At 42.0% G+C, this 21,959-nt stretch overlaps 1 protein-coding gene across 6 annotated transcripts in view; it reads left to right on the forward strand.

The window, feature by feature from the left end:
- The window catches only part of ARL15 (ARF like GTPase 15), a 395,889-nt gene that overhangs the window by 77,907 nt on the left and 296,023 nt on the right, over window positions 1-21,959 (forward strand). The gene's annotated exons all lie outside the window — the stretch shown is intronic.

The following is a 21,959-nucleotide window of genomic DNA, read 5'->3' on the forward strand; positions in this document are numbered from 1 at the left end:
AATTCCTGTCACTGCCAGAATTGGGAGAATAGCCAAGAGGGTTGTATATGCCCTTACAGCTTGTGTCTTCATTGAAGGAGTCAGACCTTCTGTGTTTTATTGATTAACTCATCAAAAAACTCCTTTTCCAAATAAGTCTCATGATTTACAATCCAAACAGATCAAGTGTGTTATTACATAAACTGTCTAATAGTACCCTAGTTGATGAAATAACTCTTTGCCGTTTCATGAGATGCTCTGAATCAGTTATTCTCCCTGTAACTTCATAAAACTGCCCATCTGATTATTCTGACTTAAGAATGCTCATAACAGTATAGAAGTATAGTAAAAACAGTATAGAAGTATAGTAAAAAGCTCTCCCATTACTTTTTCCATTAATGCATGGTTCTTAAAAATCACCTGTCAGTTTATGACATATTAACATATATTTGTGTTCATAAACATCGGTGCACATGTATACATTTTTAAGAACATAAATTAGACCATACCACCCATTATTCTGTAACTTCATTTTTAAAATTTAACTATTTCAGACATCTTTCCATGTCATTGCGTTATTAACTGAAGAATACATATTTTCACTTCTGTTCTCTTAGGTCTTTATAGAGGAGGATGTAGAGAATTCTTTTAACATGAACGTACAAATGTACACCCCAAGTGTTGGTTCTTATCCTTCACCAGGCCCTTTTCAGATTTTTGGCAGGTCATTGGAATGCTAGGTTTGTGAATTGAGGGGATGTTTAATATCTGGAGATGGAACTAATTTTAAAAATCCTTACTTTAGGGGCTCCTGGGTGGCTCAGCTGTTAAGCGTCTGCCTTCAGCTCAGGTCATGATCCCAGGGTCCTGGGATCAAGCCCCGCATTGGGCTCCCTGCTCGGCGAGGAGCTTGCTTCTCCCTCTCCCACTCACCCTGCTTGTGTTCCCTCTCTCGCTGTGTCTCTCTCTGTCAAATAAATAAAATCTTTAAAAAATCCTTCTTTTATCCAGTAGTGCTAATGTTTCTAAATATTTTAAGTTATAATTAATAAAAAAATATTTAAACATAGTATTAAACATAGTCTTTTGGATATCTGATGTATGGTCAACTCATAAGAACTTTTCACTAAGTGTGTAGAAATGGACTTCAGGTCCATGTTTGCATTTAGTTATCGACTAAATTCAAACGAGATTTGGTTTCACATTGTCTTTTTTTTAAATATTCCATCAAAAATTTACAGTTTAGAATTTTCCTATGCTCATATATTACTATTTTCTTATCTGAATGGTCTGGGATAAGGCCAGACAGAATTCTGGCAATCTAAATTTCTCTTGTGTCCTGAGCTTACATGTCCACTAGAGGGTGCATTTTACTCTTTTTTGACACAAGAAGTTTAAATCTATAATTTTGTTTTCTGTTTTTTAGAGCTGCCTGTGTTAACCTTCAGAAAGCGAATTCCCTAAAATTCTTAAACACAGTCATTAGGAGTCTATCATATAAAAATACAACTCATTAATATAAAAACATATCACTATTGAAGTAATGGCTTGGCCGTGAATGCTTCAGGGGAGCTCCAACGGGGTCAGCGAGGGATGGTTAGGGAAGCTTCATGGACAAGCCAAGACTTGATGTGGCATCGAAGGACCAGCTAAGGTTGAATCGGGTAGTACAGTGGTTTCCCAAGCTTTTGGTGTCAGGACCTCTTGACTAAAAATTAAGGCCCCAAGGAGCTTTTGTTTATGTGGGTTATAGCTATCGATATTTAATAGATTAACAAACAAAACAGATAACCTTGAAAATATTTGCTAATTCACTGAAAAATAAGCTGTCACCTATTCATAACATTTTTTCCGTGAAAAGTATATTTTCCAAAACAAAAATTAGCCTGAAGAATGGCATTGTTTTACATTTGCATAAATGTCTCTTTAATGGCTAGCTTAATAGAAGACCACTAGATTCTTCTATCTGCTTCTGCATTTATGTTCTGCAGTGTGTTGCTTTGGGTGAGGTATTAAAGAAGATTAAGCCCCATGCAGAAGAGAAGTTGGAGAAGGAAGGGGTATTTTGATAGCCTTTTCCAATAACTGATCGTTCCATGGGTCTACACTAACTTTCAAGTGGCCCTTTCTTAAAGATTGATTGCAGTGTGGAATCTGAGACCGTACCAGGAAACTTAGTCTGTTTTGTTAAAAATCCATAGGTCTGTCTTGGGTTTTGAAAAGATCTTTACCCATGCATGGTTTTGTAACAAGTATTGATCTTGGAAGATGTTGGTTCATTACCTACGTAAATCTTCCAAATGTTGACACAATATAAGAAAAATCACATTTGTTAATAGCTCTATTAATCTCATCAGAAAAGGCTTTCAATATTGGGACTTCATCAAGGTTCATGATTGTAGATACAGGTTTTCCAAAAATGTATTTTCATTTGAAAGTTTAAATTTTATCACTGGCAACAAATGCTAAGTTTTTCTTGAATTGACTGGCTCATGTCATTTATTTTTGAGAAAATGTTTGTAAAATACCCAAGTTTGAATAATTGTAGTTTGTCTGTTAGGCATTCTTTCAAATCAAAATAGTGTTCTGTGAAAAAAGGTGCTGAGGTCAGTTAATACATACTTTTTCTTGAGGCAATCCTCATGCTTTCGTATACGGCAAAAATGCTATATGTGTAGTTCCCTTTTATCACACAGAATAATAAAATAATAAAAATAAGTAACACCTAATAAAAGCACGCCATGATAATAATAAAAAGAAATAATAAAAAATCATGCGTGGGTAAAAGATCCTTTCAAAGTCTAAGATAGACTAATGAGTTTAATAAAATCAGTAATTTTTTTAAATAAAAATAAAAAAAATTAAAAAAATAAAATCAGTAATGTTTATTGCTTCATCAAGGCCATTCTTAAGTGAAACTGACCTCATTTTTACCAGTGTGTAACAGTGAAAAACACAGTGGCTGTTAGAGTTTGATGCTGTTGCCATGATTTGTGCCAAGGGGCCAGTAGTTGTATTCACTTGTGCTTTGGCATCATCAGTGCAAATGTCAGCACAGTGTGAGAGGTTAAGTACTGTCCTGGTACTAATATGAAAATAGTTTTGACCTTGCAGGTCCTTTCCACGGGTCTTGGGGGACCCTCAGGAGTCCATGGCCTGCACGTTGAAAATGACTGGTTTAAAAGAGTAGAACTGGGAGTTGTGGAAGCCACTGCAAACAAGGACTGTGTCTGACGAAAGTGGGAGAGCAGGAGTGGGCTGAGCGGGGACTGGAGAGTGGGCTGCACGTGTGGCGTCTTGTGGGGAATAGAGGGAATCAGAGTACAAGGGAATGTGTCTGGAAAGTGGAGCAGACAGAGGTGCTGAGACTCTCTTGAGGTTTTCCTGGTAGGAGGGCATACATCTTTAACACCTCCCCCTCTCTCCACTCCACCCTGTTTCTCTTCTGCCCATCTCTTCTATTTTTTTTTTTTTTTTTAAACCCGAAGGAGCACAGGGCTCTGTTTTCTTCTTTGTAGGCCTTAAAATATGAACATTAGGGTCTTGGCTTCCAATAAGGATTGGACCTTGTGTTATAGACAGTAAGGAGCCCTTGCTTGCTCTTATCCTCCCTCCCTTCCTGAGAATGGCTCTTGACAGTGATACTTACGGAAGGTGTACTGTATGGTAAGGGTTAAGGATACAACAGTGAACAAGATGGCCCCGGTACTTGCCTTCATGGAGCCTAGGGTCTACCTAGTAAGGGGTATAGTCATAGTCATATAGTCATATGTCATCAGTGTTCTGGGAACCCACAATGGGGACCTCTAATCCCAGAGGGGGAACAGGGATGTAGGTAGGGCAGACTTTCTGGGGGGAACTGAGGTTGTGTAGGCTGAAGCTTAAAGAATGAGAAAGAGTTAGTCAAGCAGAGGAAGAGGGTTAGGGAACAGGAGGAGGAGGAGAGGGTTTCCAGCATGGGAGGAAACTGTGCAAAGGCACAGTGGTAAGAGGCAGCACAGTGGGCAGCTGGTGTGGCTGGAGTGCAGAGTGCTAAGGGTCTGGGGTATTCTGTTACAGCGGCCTGTGCTGGCTAAGATGGGGAGTCACGGGCCAGAGAACTGGAAGGGGCCCTGTCTGCCTTGTTCAGGAGCTTGGTTTTGACTGAGGGTAAGGGACCTGGACACGTTGGAAGAAGCAGAATGAAATGGGCTTGGGGTGTGCAGGGTAGTGTGAGAGAATGTGAGGCGTTAATGAGCTAGACAAGGCTAGCAACACTGGGTCGTGGGATTGAGAGAAACTGGTTTCCAGAAGTAGTACAGTAGTCATGTGGGCAGAAATTGCTGACTGGCTGCGCGGGTGAAGGAAGATGCGGAGTCAAGGACTTGGGGTTGCTGGCACGGGCAACAGGTGGATGGTGGGTGACGTTTGTTCACTGAACTGGAGAACCCAGGGGAGTGACAAGTTCAGAAGAGGGAAGGCTACCTTTGGTTTGGGAGATGTTGAGTTTAGTATGCCTGTGGGGTATCCAGGTAGAAACCAGGTAGAAGTGTTCCCCAAGCAGTTGCTTTACACAGCTCTGGAGATGAGGTGGGGAGTGGGGAGACGGGTGAGAGAGGGCCAGGTTGCTGATGGTAGTAGAAGTGTTGGCAGGGTTATTCCAGTGGCTCCGGCCAAATCACTTAAGCCTTCTGAATGTTTCAGCTCTTGTTAAGTGGAAACAGTATTTTCCTTGCCTACCTCACCAAGCTGTGGTGTCACTCACAACTAAATTAAGAAAATGTTAGCAAAAGCACACAACTGCAGAGGACAGTCTGCACGTAAGTAATTACCACACAGGGATTAATAGGGACAATGCTGGACCCTTGAGAGCACAGAAGGCGCTGCTAGCGAGGGGAGTGGGGGCCTGGACCATGGGAGGACCAAGGGGGGGTGTGGGGGCACAGGGAGGACTTGGGGATACCACGCAGGGAAGGGAGGGGTCCTGGACCATTCTCCCAGTTCAGCTGGCAGGGCAGGTGATCATTTTCTCAGGAGAAGTACAAACATCAAGAGAAGGAGCTGGTTTTGTTGGGAAGGTAACATCTTAGGAAAAACCTAGTCACTTTGCATTTGAGGTGGTTCCGAGTCATCTGGTTTCATGTGTCCATGGGATGGTTGGGACATGCCATTCAGGGCACCCTGGCCTTTTGTCTCCGTCCCCTTGCAGTTCACCTTTTGTTTTCTGTAGCATTTATACACAGCCGCCTCAGAACTGTTGACCAGCCAGTGTGGTGTTCGTTTTAGAAAATGGAGTTGGAAGGCCTTTAGGAGGGTCATGCACGCTTCTCTTCACCACAGGCCTCTTGGGTCCCCCTTACCCCTTTCTCCCTATTGCTGCTTCACAGACGGAGCTTTTTGGGCCTGCCCCGCAGGTATGTACGTTTGTGGTCCCACGTGTACAGGTGCGCTGGACTGCTTGGCCAAAGAGGGGAGATGGTGAGGCGGGCGTGAGGATGGGGGTCAGAATCAGAGCCAGTTAAGGGAATCACAGAGGGAGCCCCCGTGGTGCGGAAGAATGATCACTGGGGTCAGAGGAGAATGGATTTAAGCTTTCTGTCTCCCCCTGAGAGCTGCAGGATGTGGGGCAATTTTCCTATCCAACAGGATTAGTTCCTCACCAGTAAAAGACACTCCTTCAGGGTTGCTGTGGGACCAGAAGGACAATGGGAAATGCTCGCACCCTGTATGGCTGGTATGCCACAGCAAATGCAGGCACATCTCTGGGCGGTTTTGATTGGAATGTGGGGTTGAGATTTTGAAATAATCGAGTAATTCATGCGGGATTGTCAGGAGTTAGGAAGGTTCTTTGGTTTTTATGTTTTGTCTCTAATGCAAACTGCTTATATTTATTCAGCCCTTCTAGGGGAGGTTCCATTTCCAAGTTGTGTAGCATGTGCTTACCAAATAGTACTTATCCAGCCATTGGCTTTTATAAATCTTGACCAGATATCATTAGGGTATTTCAAAAGGGCAAAGCTAGGACAACGTCCTAGAACTCTTGTCAGTGCAAGTGATTGATGAGTACCATCCAGCGCCCTTGGGTCTTTTGTTAAGCCACTCAGCCCATGCGGCCTTAGAAGTTCTACACTCCAGGGACGTTTGGTGGCTCAGGACATCTGCCTTGAGCTCAGGTCATGATCCCAGGGTCCTTGAATCGAGTCCTCTATCAGGCTCCTTGCTTGGAGGAGAGCCTGCTTCTCCCTCTGCCTGCTGTCGTCCCTGCTATTGCTCTCTCTCTCTCTCTCTCTAACAAACAAATAAAAATCTTAAAAAAAAAAAAAAAAAGTTCTACACTCCAGCCCAACTCCCACCATACCCCAGGCATTCTTTTCCAAGGCTGTTCTACCACGAGGGAGGGCCAGGATGCCTGTTTTACTTTGTGTATGTGTGTGTTGGGGGGCGGGGAGGGGCAGGGGAACCAGACCATTTTGGTATTTTACAAAAGTGCCCCAAGAAGGGTATTTTCCAAATTATTATTTGGAATAGTAAGGATAAGTCAGTGAAAAATGAAACTGCTAGATGCCGCTTTACAGCTCCTGGTTTTGAGGGGGTAGGGTATGGAAGGCTGAAGGAGGGTGGATTAGAGAGGGCTTCCCAGTAAGAGAGAATCTTAAACAGCCACATAGGCATGTGGGGGCAGGGGGGCTGCTTTCCAACCAGTTCTGTTGAGTCTATTTGGCTTGTCCTGAAGCCTTCTCCTACTAGACCTTTGTTAATGTGGCCCTAGACCCTGCTGAGGAGAAGCATTAGTTTCCAAGGTCACTTTGTCTTGAGGCAACTTGTACCTTCACCACTAGGAGTTACCCAGCCCCAGTCCTTCCTGTGTACCAGCAGTTTCTGCAGTGCGGTTGCTTAAGAATTCCTTGGGAATCCTGGGATCGAGCCCCGCATCGGGCTTCCTGCTCAGCGGGAGGCCTGCTTCTCCCGCTCCCCCTGCTTGTTTTCCCTCTCTCACTGTCTCTCTCTCTCTGTGTCAAATAAATAAATAAAATCTTAAAAAAAAAAAAAAAAGAATTCCTTGGGAAGATTGAGAAAATGCAGGGTATAGGGCCCACGTCTGGTGATTTTGATTTTGTAGGCCTAGTTCAGAGTCTGATTCTGATCCACGTGGTTTCCGACACATTGTTAAGAAACATTGCCCTAGAGCAGTGGTTCTGAACCCGCGCTGTACATGGGAATCACCTGGGAGCTTTAAAAAAGTACCAGTGCCTGGGTTCTATCCTTAAGATTGTGATTTAATTATTGAAGATAACAGTAGGTGAACATAGACGTGTAACACAGTAGTTCATAATTTAGCATGAGGGACCCAGGTCATTATATCTCAAGACAAGAAATTGGTGCTTTGTCTCTAAAATTGTCCTAGGACCTTTTTTCTTATTATGTTTCCTTCCATTTTATAATAGGTCTTCATATTTCGCCTTTAGGATTTTTTGTTTATGAGCTTTCTTCCATCACTTCTTAATTCACTGTCTCAGAGTGTTGGATATACCCAGAGGATCTCCTACAGCGTGTCCTTCACCCTGCCACCCGCCAGGGGGCAGGCACACTCAAATACTTGGGATGTTACTGTTGTGAAGGTTGTAGCTGGCAGGGGAAAAAAAAATACTGAAGAATGGACAAGCAAACCTATTTAAAGAGATCCTATTGTGACTTGAGATCCTTGGCTGATGACGGATTTTTGCTGCTGCCCAAGGATTTTTTTCTCGGAAGGTCATAGTTGGGTGCGTGAGTCTAAAGGTTGTGTCACCATGGTTGAAGGCTTGCCCATAGCTCAAGGACTGTTTTAATGAATAGAGACAACTCATTAGAGCAACGAAGAGTAAGGAAATGTGTGTGTGATCACTGACAACCAAGGTGCCAAGAGGGGCCCTTGCTTTCCAAGAGTGTCACACATGCCCTCCTTGTCTCCCCCTCACCCCCTCCCTCCAAAAATAGTGAGAAAAAGCCCCTCACAAATACCTTGAAATGCTTTTCCCAACAGCAAAGTTATTTTTAGGGATGGTATATTTGGTGCTTTTAAATTAATACTGTGGCATCCTTTTCCTAAGATACAGTTCGTTTCAAAGAGAGGAGGGGATAAGGAAAAGAGACCTCTCTCTAATGGAAGAGGTCTTAGAATCCTTCAGAATGGGATCTGTGACATTAGTTTTCTTCCTGATTCCATAAATTTATTAAATGGAAATAGTTTTCTGAAGGTTGCATTGGTATTTACATGGGCTGGAGGAAGAGAATGAACAACTTCTAGAAGAGGTTAGAACAATTTCTGTTACGTGTTAAGTTTTTATTGTAAAATCTGATAGAAATGGCAAGATACACTAATAGAGGAGGTAAGAATGACACTTGATATTTCATTCATTGACTTCTGTTGTCTTGGGGTGGAGTTCTTGTGGTGGTCAGGGACCTTGAACGTGAGGAGCTTGCCCTGGGTACCAGTAAGGCATTTTTTGTTCGTTACTGAGCTGTTGAGTTAATCAAGCTCTTGTCTCTTAGCCCCACATCTGCCCTTCTAAATGGGGCTGTCAGGTGCCCCCGAGTAGATTCTGCCAGGCAGCTCGCCTTGCCCGAGGGACACTGCAAGGCTGGAGGAGAGAGGAAAGAGGAGGAAGGAGGGACTTGTTCTTCCTTGCTGTTCGACTCTGTCACCCCAGCAGTGGCCCTTTCCCTTAGCCGTGGTAGTTAAACAGTTGAAGTCCACCTTTTTTTACACACTTCCAGAACTATCCGTAGTATGCCTCAGCAGAGGTCTCGTCCCCAGCTAGCAGGGCACGGCCCCCTCCTCAGACATCTGCACCCCAGTTCCACGGGGCCGCTCCTCCAGGCTGCTGAGAGACCAGCACCAGCCCAGCAGTGCCCTCCCCAGAGGGCTCCCCAGCTCCCTGCAGCTAAGTCTTCTGCAGCTCAAATGTCCTTGCGTTTTCAGTTCTCTGTCAAAATGAGTGTGGTTTCTGTTTTTCTGAAAACTCCCTCAACAAGGTTAAAGTTTTAATTGGTCCTGATTCTGTATCTCTTTGTTTCAAGTTCTTCTCAAACTACCTGTGTGATAAGTTTCTAATTACACATGTTCTCGCTCTAGTCCCTTTCATTGATTGAGGCAAAGCTGGAATTGTCTTCAGAAAGTAGAAAGGATCTACCTGTTAGGAGGACAAATTACAGTTTAGTAAGAGTTCCCTGGACATAAGCTAGATGTTCACTTTCTAATAACTCACAATCTGAATATTGGAAAAGGAAATTTAAATGGATGACTCTCCTCAAACTGGGTTTATAAATATGTAAAATAATACTCATAACAGTGGGTACGTAAAGGAGGAAGGTTTTCCAGATGTATATGAGAGAGGCAGAATTGAGAGACAACACCAGGGCATTAGCCAGCAGAGGAAACCCACATGTTCCAAACAGTCAACCAAAATAGAAAGATGAATTCTGAAGGTGGGACAGAGGAATGGGGAAGTGGCATTTTCTAGAAAATTAAAATGAAACCAAAAAATACTGCTAAAAAAGATTTTGTCTGAGAGATAAACTGCAGTCTCTGGGGATATACTTTTTTTTAATGCATCTATTGTCCAGTTTACTCATAGAAAGTGTGCGGTTCACTGGTTTTTAGTATGCTCGGTGTTGCGTGGGCCTCATCTGCTAACACACTGCTGCCTATACCTTGCCTCACCCTGGCTGCCCACCATCTTGTTACTATTCACAAAAGATGAGATTTGCCTGCCCACTTGTCTGAGTAAATGAACCCATTTGAGCTAACTCTGAATATTGAACATACTCCGTCATGTGCTTTGTGCAGAATTCAGTTATGGTTTGGGATCAACACTTCTGTAGATCAGCAGTGTGTTTCAGGTAACCTTGCCAGATCGTGTGTTCTGTGATAGAATTTGTCCTGTCACAGTATGGTTTGCCAACACTGGGCTGGCTTTCCGTGGATATTTTTTCCTTTTTTTTTTTTTTTTAGACGGTTCAAAGACTGTATGAAGCAAAGACTGAAAGCAGAATGTATTTGGAACCAGATACCCTTTAGAAATGAGCTCTCTGATAATTTTCTCTTTGGGCTAATTCTCATGTAAGAGAATTAGGTGAGTCTCTGGCTCTACAGACCTATTAGTCCTAAGTTTACCTCTCTACCTCTGTTTTGTCTCTCTCTTGGCTTGAGAAGATGTTGTGATTTGCTTTTCATAGCCCACCCTCTATCTCCTGCTTCTGTCCAGGTCCCTTCTCAGAAAAGTGTTACTCTGAGGAAAAGTTAACCTCCTCCTAACACACCCAGGGACCACATTCCCTGTTTTGTACCTACAGCTTTGAAGTGGTAATGCTGTTATTCTAGATTTCTGTGTTGACTCTGGGTTTTCTTGTCTTCTCGCTGATGGGAGCACATTGACATTTGTTCATGCACTCCGTGTAGGTATCTGAAGTGATGTATCCCTGAGGGATACTTGATGGCAGTTCTGTTGCCTATAGCTGCCTCGTGTGACCTTGAGAGTGACCCCAGAGCACTCAGGCCTCTGTTGTCTTGCTTCTGGAGCAGAGGGCAACACCTGGCACCCAAGATTCATAGGGCACAGCAAACCTCTGCCCAACCCCTATTTACATGGGCAAGGAAGGTGGAGGCCATCATGCGGAGGGGACTGCTCTTCTGTTTGTTCGCCTGAGCTCTCCCTCATCTGTCTGGGCCCTTGGAGTGACTTCAGGCAGCATGATTTTGTGGAAAGTGCTGGACTCTGGAAGACTCAGTAACTTCGAGCAAGTCTTCTTGCCCCGGAAGCCTCCCTTAGAAACATGCTCATAGTAGTAATACTGGCCTTCCAGAGTGCCTGTGAGGATTAAGAGAGGTAGTAGATGTGGAAGAGCTGTGCCAACCCAATGGAGAGATAAGGTCTGTGTTAGACACGCCGTCTTCCTGGAGGTGGGATGACTCGTGAACACATTTTGGCTTTAGGAGGCCCTTAGGATCCTGTTACCTTCTCTCTTCCCTGGTGCAAGAAGGCAGAGGATGAGCTCAGATGAGCTGGCCTCAGTGCTGACAAAGTCAGTGTTCTTTCACTCAGTTATTGTGAGCACTTTTGCCCTGTCACTTGAGATGGGTTGTGGTGTAGAAAAAAAGTTTGGATCCTTCAATGTCTCGCTTCAGTTGAAGGCATATGAATGGTGGAATGGCTTTCCCGAATGTGGCTTTGATTTGAATTAGATTTCATTCACGTTAACTTCTTAAAAACCTCTCAAACAGACAAAGTGTTATCCAGAAGAACAGTTTTAAATAGTGTTTAAATTCAGAAAATGTTATGTCTATTTTTTCTCCCTTGTTTCCTTCTCCGGATTTGTTTCTCTTGGCCCCATCTGGTCTTCCGGCATTACTGTAGGTAACCTCTCCTCCTACTTTCATGACTGGCCGAATGCCTGGCCTCTCCATTCCTCTTACTCAGCCAGCTTCTGCCCGTGTGTGGCCTGGACTTGCCTCATTCCCAAGGGTCCAAATTCTGAGCTTTCCTGCTCACAGCCTCCGGTGCTTTCACCTCCCTGGTCCTTTACTGCCTCTAAACCCACCTGTTCTTCATCGTCGGTCTAGGGAACGGCCATTTGGCTGTCCCTTCCTTCCATCTGTCCCATCCTCCTCTTGCTGGTTCCTCGGGCCTGAACCCTAGAGCCCACCATCTCAGTTGTTTGCTCACTGGCATGCCTGGAATCCCTTGACCGCCTCCCCCTGCCCGAATGGCTGCGCTCTCTCCCCCTCCCCCGCGGTATAATAGATATGTCCCCTTGCCCTGCTGACTTTTTCTCTACCACTCTTCTGTCCTCTCCCAGCCTCCTCCCCACCCCCCATTTCTACCTACTAGGCCCTTGAGAGTCACTGGAGAAAATCCCATTCTTGGCCCAAAAGCTTCTAGGGTGGATGTTGGTCAAGTGGAATTTCCTTGCCCTTCTTTACAAGTCACTATTTATCCACATTTTGCACACATTTCTAGCCTTTTCCTGACTGTGTGTCCTTACTCCTTTCTGAGGTCAGCCTCTCTACTTGGGCACCCATTCATCTCCTTCAGGACCTCACAGTTAACTCTGCCCTCTCTTCCCTGTCTGCACTCTCTTTTCATAAACTCTCCTTCCTTCATTCCTGAACCACTTAACTTTGCGGAAGCCTTATTTTTTAGCTCTCACCCCCTCAGTCACAAATTTCTCAGGAGGCTGCCTCTTCCCCCTTCTCCGCTTTTCACCACCTTAGCCCTCTGGCCAAGTCGCATCCTTTCCTGTTCCGCTGGATCTGTTCTCTCAGGAGGACCGCTTTCCTAGTTGCCGAAGAATACTTCTTAACCTCTCTACTGCCTTTCACATAGTTGTCCACTCCAGCACCTCTCAGGGGGTTCATTTCCCTGAATGGATGGATGAATGAAGGAACTTTTTCTCCCTTGGTTTCTTTCTTACCTTGGTACCTTCCTCTTTCACCTACAGGCTCCAACCACTTCTTTTTCAGTCTTCTTACTCTCTCTCTCTCTCTTTTTTTTTTTTTTTTGTCTGCTTGACTCTTTTATTTTTGGGTTTCCCCAAGTGGGCAGAACGATGGACATGAAGGGAATCTTAACTGAGTAACTACTGTGTGCCAAAGGCTGTCCTTCAGGTACTTTTTAACTACGCTGACTTTCCTAATCTTTGTAACAATCCTAAGAAGTATTTTTTTTCAGTCCCATTATTACAAGACAGTAGCTAAACTTGAGAGAATTTAAGAAACCCATGTTGTTACTAGTCCGTGGTAGAGCAGAGGTTTGAATCCTGTTTGATTCCAATGTTTGTGCTTTTCCCATGGGACTCTCACAGGACTCAGGTGGGCATCACCCTCCTGTTTTACACACTGCCTAGCCTCGTCCTCATATATATTAAATATCCATTAAATATTTGAGGAGGAAATCTGTGATAATCGTCTATTACTGTGGCTTCAGTCTTCTTGCATTTTTTTCTTTAAAAAATACTCGAAAAAGTATGTGCTTGATAAAAATACAAATAAAAGCATGTTATAAAGTTAAAGAGGAAAAAAAGAAAAAAAATTCCTTCCCTCCCCTACTCACCGCTCCTACTCTCAAGGGGCGGTGACAACTATCCTTTTTACACTGATGTCCAAGTTTTCAATTTCAGTCTCTAGATTCCTCTTGAGTTTCACAATCTAATCTCTAACTGCTGAGCCCAGATGCCGAATTATGGCTATTTATATTGTTTCCATATAATTGTCTGTACTCCCATTTTCGAAATTGTTTTGGATAGTGGCAGATGTGAAATCAGTCCATCAACCAGTTAATCTCTTGTACTGCCCATTGGCTCTGTGTACGTGTCTGACCCACTGGCCCCTCAAATTCTCTTCAAAATTAAACTCCTTTTCATTCTTGAATCCTTCAACTCCATTTCCTGTGCCTTAGTCAATTGCAGTGCCACTTTCCTGTCATTCTTGTCTCAGCCCTCTTCATATGGTCCTTCAGTGCAGTGGCAGGTCCTTCCATTGTGGGGGGATCACCACAGTGCATTTGCTGAAGTTCAGCCACATCTCTTCCGTCTTAGACACTTAGACCCTGGCCCCCTCGCCATCACCTTGCTCTCCTGACTGCACTCGGCTGAGACGAAGCTTCCTAAAACATAATGGCCATTGTGTCTCTTCACTGCATTGCCACAAGCACACTTTATCCTGGTATAATTTAAACTCTGGCCACATCTTTTTCTGGACTCTGCCCTGAATTTTTATTCATCTGCTCGTACTTGAGCTTTCGTCTTCGCTCAGAATGCACCCAACATTCAAGGCACTGCTCAATTGCAACAGCATTGTGCTAACCTTCTCCTGAAATGCCTCCAGTTTCCAGTCCAGAGAAGCTCTCGCCATCCCCCATGCTGCCAGAGCTGCTGTTTATTCTCAGTCTTAGCACTTGATCTGTTCTGCCTGGTTGTAAGTTTGTAGTCTTAGATCTCTTGCCTCATTAGATAGTAAATTTTTTGAAAGGACTGCGTTGCAGTTAAATGGGTGTTTTGTTTGTACGTAATTTCTCAGCTCAATGCTATTTGGATTTGTTTTCTTGAAACTTTGATGTGAGACCTTAAAATGGATCAAGTCCGTTATTTTCACATTTAGATAATGCAGTTCAGCAAGTTTATCTCTAAAAGTCCCAGTCTAAAAAATGGAAGTCTGTGCCAAGTGGCCTAAATAAGTTCCTATTAGTTATCAGTCAACCTATAGACCTTTTTATATCTCTGGAATTACTTAGGTAAGGTATTTTAGAATGTCAATAGGATTCAGCCTACCATGCCTACCGTGTGAACTTTCAAATGCCTCAAGAAAGGTACCATTAAAGTATTAGAAATATTAAGAATTTTAATTTTTAATCCTAACATAAACATTTCCTACAGGGTCTTTTTAACCAGGCCATTTTGAATATAAAATTTTTAAATGGGGGCCCCTCAGTGGTACAGTCGGTTAAGCATCCAACTCTTGATTTTGGCTCAGGTCATGATCTCGGGGTTGTGGGATCAAGCCCTGAGTTGGGCTTCGCACTCAGTGAGGAGTCTGAGATTTTCTCTCCCTCTCCCTCTCCCTCTGCCCCTCCCACTTGTGCTTTCTCTCTCTCAAATAAATGAATCTTAAAAATTGTTTTAAATGATTTTAGGTTCTGATTTAAAAATGTAGTTTTTAGAAATGATGAGAGGATGGTTTACTGTTCTCATGAAAAAAGGATGAAGGCCATTTATCTCTCACCCAACTGTCTTTAGATGACATGATGCCTGATAATTTCAAGGCCCAGCCTCACTCCCAAAGGACATGTCTCCTTTCATGAATTATACTTAGTCCAGGCCTTGAAGTAAAAGAATGGGAAGGGTTTTCCCATATTTTTACTAGTACCCTCCAATTTTATCCCAATGGGTAGATGAAAAGTTTCTTATCAAGCCCCTTCTTTGGGAAGATAAGAGAGCATTGGGTGGAAGGTGAAAGAGGGAGTATCTGTCCCTGCTCCCCCCACCTCCCATTCCCTACCTTCGAACAGTACCAGTACTTTAATACCTTTTAAGGTGCTGATTTTACGTGCTTGTAAGACAAACATAGCTTTGATTTATTGCTGACTGGCGGTGTCAGTGTTAACTTAGATGAGAAGCTCCTAGAACACCATGATGACTTTTGTAGAAAAAGCACCATAGTGTCCAGATTAGTGGCTTTAATATTTTTTGTTTTGTTTATGCGGTGAGCCCTAGCCAAATCATTTATAAACTGGACATCAGATCTCAGGGTTTGGGGGATTTTTTTTTGAAACATGGTGTCACTTTATTGCCATATTCTCTATTCCTGAATCTTTTAGGTGAAAATAATCAGTCTTCTGTTCCCTCCCCCCCCCCCCAGTAAAATGCCAAGGAACTGACTTAATTGTGCTGTTTCTTTAAGTTTTTGTCCACAGGACACCTCAAGGAACTGAATGGTGCCTCTCAGAAGTGTGAGAATCATTTGGGTTCAAGAGAAACTTGCTTACTTTCCTTTCAGGATTGAGCTTTCAGTTCAGCTGGGTTCATGTTTACTTCCCATCCACTAGTATATAAAATTCGCTTTTAGAATTTATTTTGTTTATGCTTATGTGGTGCAGAAGGAGTATTTTCCAAGTCACTTGAATTTCTCCTGCCTTTTCATTGTTCAGAATTTTTCCAAACTTCTAAACAAACACCATTACTGAGAAGACACACACACACACACACACACACACACACACACACGTTTCTGGCCAAATAACATAAAAATTACTTATTTGGGCCTCCATGATTTTGGGGGGGCATCCTTTTGTAAGCTTGACAGAGACTTATCATTAAATGTGGTTTGTTTATATCTAGCTCTTTGTGTGAAATTCGTGCTTAAGAAGAGTGGGATTGTTTTAGATATATTTTCTCTTAAACCAGCTGGGCTCTTATTAGCCCTTGTTTGAGGATGTGTGTGTGTGTGTATTTATATGTTGGGGGGGCAGCATGTGTATACACATGCCAGCTTCTTGAGTGGTTTTTCAATCATAAGATTTGAAAGAAAAAAAAGATTGCTGAAGTAGGAAGACAAAGGAATGCTGTCCTAACCGAGCTGGAATTGAAGTTTGTGTTTCATTTAAAATGACAAATCAGCAAATCCCTCTTCAACTCTGTTGCATCAAGGTGAATTTTCCCTTCATTCTGGGCTTTGGACACTGTTTGCCTGGACATCTTCCCAGGAAACCCCCTGTGTAAAACCCCTATTAAAGCAAAGTCATTATAAAATCATTTCATTTTTGTAATGCTTGTCTTCTGACCCACGTGAAATGTATGTACCACAACTCTTGAGGTGATATTCCGGGTCTTAACCTTACTAAACAAGAAAATGGAAAGGGAACACAAATTCTCATAGATGCCTGGACTGATACAAAATGCAGATAAAAGGTAGTGATTCTTTCCTTCCATATGGTGAAGCAATTTGGGGAAAGAAATTAGACTTTAAGCAGCAGGACAATGTCAGATGGGGGGGGCCGCTGCTGGTAGAGAATGCTTTTTCACTGCTCTCAATTCTGGAATTTTATTCAGAATTAAAGGAAAAAAAAAAAAAAGGACAAGTGTCTATGATTTCACTCCTAGGACTTACCAATCTTAGCGCCGAGGCTGGAGTCAGTGCCGTGGGTCTCACCAAAGCAGGGCAGGTGACCCAGGCAGAGAGCACAGCTTAGTGGCCACCATTAGTTCCCCAAACTAAACAAAGAATAATAAATGACATGATGTGCATTGTTTCTCACCTCTTGCTAGAGTCCATTGCTAATTTCAGAGGGAAAATAAATGGGGTTTACTCTTCTGTGTAATTCCAGAATAAGCCCCATTTAATCACACTAGTAAACGTGGCAGAAGTGGAAGGAAGCACTGTTCCCATATCGCTGCTTTTTAAGGTCTCTAGTACCTAGAGTGCTTTGGATGGGGGTTAAGGTGCTGATTATTGTCTTAAACATTAAGAGGAAAGTTTCCAACCTAAGGCCACTGGTGTCTGAATTCCATGCCATTATATTTCCAGGTAATGAAACCTGTGAAACAGAAACCTAAGTGAGGACACGCTTCGGGGGGAGGGGCGGGGCGGGAGGGGGTACCAGCTGAATAAAGTTCAGTAGCAGATTCCACTTAGGTAAACCATGGATTCTGAAAAGCTGTATATCTCCTGCGGAAGCTTCTGTGTTTCCTCCTTTCCTCTAGAGCAAAAACAAACAAAATGGAGGAAAAGGGAAGAGAATCATGTTCCTATGCTAGATCAATTTTGAAGCCAATTTTGGCCTTTATAGCAAACTATTTTCCACACCTGCCGACCACAGATGTCTACGTATGGTAACAGGTAACTTGCTTTTGTACCATATAATCTGCGAGACATAAATAACTAGGCATTGTAATTACATGTCAGTTACCGTACAGTTGGAGTAGTTACATGGTTATTAGTACCCCATAAAATAACGTGATAGTGTCTTGTGTTTACAGTCTATTACAGGAATTTCTTTCCATACTTTCAAAGATCATAAATAATTTTGGTATCCTTGGACCCATCAATGAGAGCACTGCAAAGAAAGGTAGTTATTCCTCCAAGAGACCTGCTAAGTTACTCTCTTCCTGAAGAAATTCATATGAAATGTAGGGCTAATTTTGTGTGAAGGTTTTAATTTTTGCTAGCTAGTCACCCATAGCTTTGAAAGAAGTCATTTCTTTAGAAATTGAGTTTAGTCATTTTTTAGAAATTCCTGAAAATCACATTATGAAATATTAGCAGTTACTGTTATCGTTCTGTTCTTTTTTCCCTACCTTTTTCTCCTTCTCTCCCTCCTCTGTTTTTCTTTTTGTGACTACTGCCTTTTTTTCACAGAGTAACCAGTACAGTCTGTATCATATTGATTAAAAACAAAACCCAGGCTTATTAAAGGTACCCCCAAATAACTTGTATTCAATTAATATGTAATTTAAAAATGAGCTCCCCGCCTCTTTCTTTTGCAGACTGTCTTGGTTGCTGGTTCCTGTTTTTTAAACAGGGAAAGTTTTAGACCTTCTTGGTTCAACTCCTGTTGTCTGCTGCATACCTCACTGTCCCTACCAAAAAGGAGCATTGAATTTGAGATTTGATGCTTTTACTCTTTTTTTGTTTTCCTTCCATTCTGATCCTCTATATGTGGCTTCTTTGCAAAACAGTTTTGTGCAAGCAGACATGACTTAACTCCATTCCCTACATAGAGAACTATTCAACTTTACTTTTATGTGTTTTGAATACTGCCTCATCTGAGACTGTGACAGCAATAAAGTATGCATGGCCAACCTTATTTTAATAGCGTAAGAGAGCTGCTTTTAATTAATAAGTGGATCTCTTTATGTCTGGGGTTTTCGGTTTATTTTGTGGTTCTTTAGAGTTCTGCAATTATGTGGCCTAAAACGGCTATGTTAGTGAAGACTATAAATCCTTTTAAAAATCTGTCGTTTACATGTTTTGTGTCTGTAATGTGTTTTCGGATTACTGTCTTTAAGAAAAGAAAAAATAAAAAAACAGCAGTAGCAGTTTCTCTCTAAAATGTTAAAATCCATAGCCCGTACTTGTAGATACTTTAGCAGTCAAATGCAACTAATGGAAAGCAGCATCCATGTACAGGGATAGAAGACTAGCCTCTCTTGAGTTGTTACATTATGCAGATCCAAGTTTACTTTAAAGAACCCTCATATTGTATATTTCCCCACTTGACATATACTTGTCAACTACTAAAAAATTGGTAGAACTTTTATAAAGCCTCCGCTATGTATCTTTGAACGTTAAAAAGGTGTGCAAAGGTTCTTCCACGCTGGTGATGTCATTGTAGGCTTGTCTGATATGCATGGATTTTTATTTAGGTCAGTCAAATCTAGGATTTCAGTGTGCACCATTGCTCCCTCCCAGAGGGGCTTTAATGGTACAGCAGGAATCCAGAGCCAGACTTGGATCCACAGTGACCCCCAAGTAAAGTGATTTTCTTGGTAGTAATACGGAAGGAATGCTTTTATGATTGGCATATGAATGCTGATATCTTGGCCTGCTTATGCTGGTGTGTGATCTGCGTTCGTCAGAAGATAATGCTCCTTATACAGAATTAGAATATTCTGTGGCATTGAAAAGAATTATCTGTAGGAGCACATGAGCATTCCATAGATACAGGTGTGACTGTTTTCTTGGCTGGATATTTGTTACTAGGTTAGTTCAGTCTGTGCGTCACTGTATTTAAAATTTTCAAAAATAATAAACACTGCTGCGTACACTTTGAAAGGAAAAAGAGGCTCTCTCTCTCTCTCTCTTTTTTTTAAAGTCAGGTAAAACTGAGCCATCTGCCTCTTCCGTTTTCTTTTTGGTTCCCTGTGCAAGTGAACGGAAGGCTCCCTCTGGGCAGCTGAAACGGGAGGCTGCTGGTGCCCGCACTCCCCAGGCACGGTTCAGCGCTTGCCAGTGGATGGCAGTACTGTTCCACTGCAGCGGCTCTCAGTGCCTTCAAATGCTGCCTGACATGAAATCCCCAGGCTAATTTTGAAAAAGCCTGATTAGCTACATTAAGCAATGTTTGGGTGATTTTCTCCACCCCTTTTAAACTTACAGAATTATAGCCACAGCCTGAAAGAACGCCATTCCTGCTAGACAACATGATTATCAGTTGTAATGTAGTCAGTCCAACATGGGAATGGCATAAAGGTTTTAAACTGTATTTGTAAAAAGTCTGTGTAAATGTATAAAATGGTTAACAAGCATGATTATGATTTCTCACTTATTTTGTCTCAACTGTTTTCCCTTAATTCTATCTAGGGTAACATCTGATCATTATGGTGGATCATCTGAGATGTGCATTTGTGTGTAAATGTTACTTCTTTTTATGCCTGTGGGTCTGCACATATGCTTTGCAAATGAAATATTTTTAATCTTGTTAAGATGTCTTGGTGTATATTAACTAACTTGTATACCAAAATGGCAAATATCTTTACAGTTTATTTATTTGGAGGTTCAGGGAATAAGGCTCTCTTTGTGGAAGGGTAAATTACCTTCTTAAAGTTTTTTTGCAATTCCTTTTTGGAAACCAGTACAGGAAAAAAAAGCTGCTCTATTTTTCTTTGTGATCCAGATTATGTTGTAATATATAATAATAATTAACTCTCTATTTTAGGTTGAATATAAAATAACAATATATGATCATTTAAATGGAAACCTGCACAGTTGGTTGGCAGAATACATTTCCTGAATTTTTAAAATTTTAAGATCTTCCTAGGGAAGATTTCGTACTATGGGAGGGTGAAATTGGCGGTTTTTCCTTTTTACGAAACAAAAGCATCGCTACTACTACTCCATTTGAGAAGAAGATAAATATATTTTGTGAAGTACTTGGCGAAAAGTCTTTCAAATTGAACTGAATTTTAGGAAAACTGTGGCTTAACTGTTTACCTTTCATTTTCTCTTTACTGCATTTGTATCTAGAAGGGTAAAAGGACTAATTATATAGTTGAGCTTTTTTTTTTTCTACTTCAAGACATTTTAAAAACTGGAAGGTAATGTTTTATTCTTTATTACCTTTAAAGCTTTAGCAGGTAGAGTAGAAACAGTTCAAATATCTGCGTGCTGCTGAGTGTTATAAAAGTCCTATTTCAGTTACCATCTTTTGCTTCACTTGTATGGATATTCCAGGAGTCTTAACCACCTTATCACCTTGAAATTTGCAACATAATCCACAACTAGTGATACAGCATGTAATTCCCCACCAGTTTTGTCACTGTCTTTTTAACCCCATGACATGATTAATACATTTTTTAAAAATTGACTTACGGTGTATGTGTGTGTACATGCGCCTACATAGTAGACACGCGATGGAGAAATAACTATTACTGCTGTCATAAAATATGTTGGTGGGGCTTTGTGTAGCTTTTGCTTAGGATGTATGCAAACTGGGGACATGACCTATTTACCGTCTCCCAGCAGACAGACTAATAACAAATTCATGAGATCGTTTTAGTTATGTCCTTCCATCAGATATGAGCCAGCCAAGAAGCAAATCAATCGAAGTTTCTTACAGTTGTTCACAGTGGAGCGAAACACCGCGTGTAGGAAGAACTTCCTTATCTCCCTGGGAAGTTTGGTTCACAGGGTGGTGAGGATTAAACAGTGCTTGGATGGTTTGCAATTGAAGTGGTGCTGTTGAGTGATCCATTTTGAAAGAGTAGCTTAAAGTTTTGAAGGAGTAATAGTTTTGAAGGAGGACTGAAAATTTGCTATCAGAGTGAATTCATAAAGACCCGTATTCATTTCTGCCTTGTTAAGTACCCTGGGACAAGTCAGGATTCTTCCCATTTGACTAACAAGTGAGATTTCTGAAACAGTGTTTCTCTCCAGCCAGCTATAGGATGAGGGTGGACCAAAAAAAAAAGGCTTTGTTTCTATTTTATGCACAGCCAGACTTGCTCTTATGTTTGTAATATTTAAAGGAGTTCAATAGGAGGCCCTTGATTCTTTGATCTAATGCCACACTGCTGTTTAATGAGAAAAGTTTTTAATATTATGTGCAATATTGAAAATTTCTGCCAGCTCAGACCAATATAATATAATGTTAGATTTACACCTTGGATCCCTTCTTTTATTTCTTGTCATGAATCCGCTGTGCCCCCCCCCGCCCCTCCCCGGCTGAAACAGGTAATTACAAAGGTCCTCAGATCAATTTTTGTAAAGGGGCACCCTGACGGGTACCATGACTGAAGTGTGACATGAGCCTTTTCCAATACAATGGGTGGCCTAACATTCCTCTGGAAGCCCAAGCTCATTAAATATTCGGTTCCTTTTTTCCCCCCTCTCCCCCCTTCATGCACTTAGCTTGAGTCACACTAAGTCTGGGGTTTCTTCACTGAAGACTTAGGAAAATTGCTTCGAGTTCTCAGATTGAATTTTTTATGTGTATGACTTCATGATAGCATTAGCATGTGCTTTGATCCAT

The sequence above is a fragment of the Callorhinus ursinus genome, unplaced genomic scaffold (assembly GCF_003265705.2).
Source record: "Callorhinus ursinus isolate GAN/ISIS: 27379988/994484 unplaced genomic scaffold, GSC_fseal_2.0 scaffold3, whole genome shotgun sequence".
NCBI lineage: Eukaryota > Metazoa > Chordata > Mammalia > Carnivora > Otariidae > Callorhinus > Callorhinus ursinus.